This window comes from Alexandromys fortis, unplaced genomic scaffold (genome assembly GCF_014885135.2).
Source record: "Alexandromys fortis isolate MF-2015 unplaced genomic scaffold, M_Fortis_MF-2015_v1.1 scaffold_154, whole genome shotgun sequence".
NCBI classification, from domain to species: Eukaryota; Metazoa; Chordata; class Mammalia; order Rodentia; family Cricetidae; genus Alexandromys; species Alexandromys fortis.
Window position 1 is genome coordinate 2,717,958 of NW_026068040.1, and position 2,893 is coordinate 2,720,850.

Genomic DNA, 2,893 nt, shown 5'->3' on the forward strand with positions numbered 1-2,893 from the left:
GGTTGAGGCAGGGTCTCTCTTATCCTTCCTTTCTTGCTAGCAAGCTTCCCTGTTCCTTTGTCTCTGCCTCCCATCTCTCCCTAGGCATCCTGGGGTCAGATGCTCTCCTACTTTTGATGTGCATCTCAGGGATCAACCTCAGGCTCTCAAACTTGCAAACATGGTGCTTTTCACCCATTGACTCATTTCATCAGCACCATTGCTGGTTTGGGGGACTCTGCTGTTTACCTCCTAGACAGTGAAGACAGACCAGAGAATCCTATGTACAGACTGAGCTGGTCTGGAAGGCTGAGTGTGGACTTACATTCTCTGCATGCATCAAGAGTCAACATGGGTTATGGTCTCTGACTCGAGTTCATTCTTTGCTTTATACAGGTAACGTTTTCTTTAATGGAGGCATTGAAAATCTCTCTTTAGTGATGTATCATATATTTGCTGCAGTTACCGTCTTGTGCAGCAGATCCGGGAAGCATATTCCTCCTGTGTAATGGAACTTTGCACACCCCTCTTGACTACCAATTTCCCATTGCAATCTCTACCTCCAGCCTCCGTAATCAGGATTCTACTCTTCTACTGCTTTATAAAATTCCACATGGAAGTGGGACTATGTGCTACTTGGTCATCTCGGGCATGATGATTTCTTTTAGCATGTTGCCCGTACTGGTTTGTCCAGGTTACCGCAAGTCATAGAATTTTTTTTTTTAAGACTGAGTAGTGTTTCGTTGCATGTTTGTATATGTATATCATGTTTGGCTTATCCATTCTCCTGCTGACGGAAACCTAGGTTTCCTGCCTTAACTGTGACCAATATGATGACATACATAGAAGACAAAAGTCACTTTATCATACTGACTTCAACTCCTTGGGACAGATACTCAGAACTCTAATTGCTGAACCATATAGTAATTTGAGTTTTTTAGTGAATTTGTTTTTAATCCATGCTGTTTTCCACAATGTCTGTATTAACCTACATTCCTGACAACAGTTATAAAAAGTATCTGTTCTTCACAATCTTCACCAACATTTGGTATGTATTGCCTTTTGACAGTGCCTCTTCTGTAGGGATAAGGTGATACTTCATTGTAACTTTGTTTTGAATTTCCATGATAATTTATAGCACTGAACATTATTTTGGCTCTTTCCATATTTTCCTATGAATTCTGATATGGCTTTCTGTCTATGTCACACACAAACAAGCACAGATTTTAAATATTTATTGGGCTTGTAGTGAGAAAGGAAATAATAGAATTGTACCATTACTTGAGTAAATTTAAAATGATTATTTGTAAAACTTCCTCACTCCATGTCCACATAAGCAGGAATCTTTTGATCTGGACTTTATTGACACCATGTTCCAATGTGGGAGACGCTGGCTATTAGTTTGAGAAGTGGGAATAAGGAACATATTGTGTTTTATTGAGAAGTGTGTCAGATGTGAGGCTCCAGCAATCCTAGGAGGAAGTATCTCTGTGTGAGAACTATCAGGTTATGAATCTGAAGAGTGCTAAGTGGGATCTGGGTCGAACCCCACCCGGAGAAGGCTCACACATAGCAGGTTACTGCTCAGAGGGGACCGCAGCGAAGAGCTTCAAGCTTTTCTGGACAAGGACAGAAATGTTTTCTCTTAGTGTGACATTCGAAGCATTCTGCAGACGGTTTCTCTCATGTCCCCACATCTGAAACAATTCAATACTGTCTTATTTGAAGTCTTGCCTTGTTAGGGAGCTGGCTGTTAGAGACATATCACATACACTGGCTTTCTGTGATGTGGGTTGCTGACCACGGCAAGATGAATGGGCCTCGCAATTGCATTAAGTCTCAAGACCATGGTCAGTCTTATTAACCATCAGCCTTGCGGTGCTTGGTGGTTGGCTGCAGATTTATCAATGTCTTCATTTTTAAGAATGAAAAGTTGTTGTACTCCCTATGTACATGTATGTATGTGTGTGTGTGTGTATGTGTGTTTGTGCCAAAGAAGGTGTGATCTCATTTTCTCCCCTAACGTTGTGAATAAGAGTGCATTGTTCTGAGGAAGGGAGTGGAACGACAAGCTTTATGAGTATCTGTGTATTTAAAGACCACGGAGAGGATAATGGCTGTTGGCAGCAGGTCAGATTTCTTTGACACACACGGCTCCCCAACCCCCACTGGAATTTGCCTTCGCTGCAGCTCCCTGGCGGAGCAGTCTGTTTATAAGTGGATGGCGTGTTTATTACATCACTTCCAGCCCATCTGAATACAAGCATGCTAGGATACTTTCCCTCCTGTGTGCAATTTCCAGTTTGGTGGCATTTCTGCTTTCTAATAAATTCCAGAGGGTCAAAGTAGATACTCAAAGCCTGTTTTATGTATTTCAGGTTGCTGTGCTCAGCTACACTTTGTTTGGAAGTTTCTGACTGGGGAGTTACTCAGATTTATGAATATTTAGAGAGCTATTGGAAGAAATGGGGGTGGGAGAGTCATATAATCTCAGAACATGTAGAATACCCTTTCTTTCTTTGGATTTCAATTTTGGGTAATTTCTTTATATTGTGTGATGTTTTATAACCTATGGACTTAATCACATTATTTATTTGGTTTCAAATCTGATCTCTTTCTAACTTCCCATAAGAAGGATGTAAAACAAAACAAAACAAAACAAAAAAAACCTTGCATTAACTCTAGGGCAGACACAAAAGATGTCTTGTCTGTTCACATTGCTGTTTTGACTTCGAAAACATCAACTTCTTACCTCCTGCAACTTCCATGGGCTGGAATGTAAGGCTCTGGCTGCCCCAATGCATCAGCCATGCAGCTGGCAGCTTCCATCTGCGCATTCTCGTTGTCTTGCATTCTGCACACAGAAGGGCAGCCTTTCCTACTGCTTAAAATCAGTGTCAAAGTTGCATATATG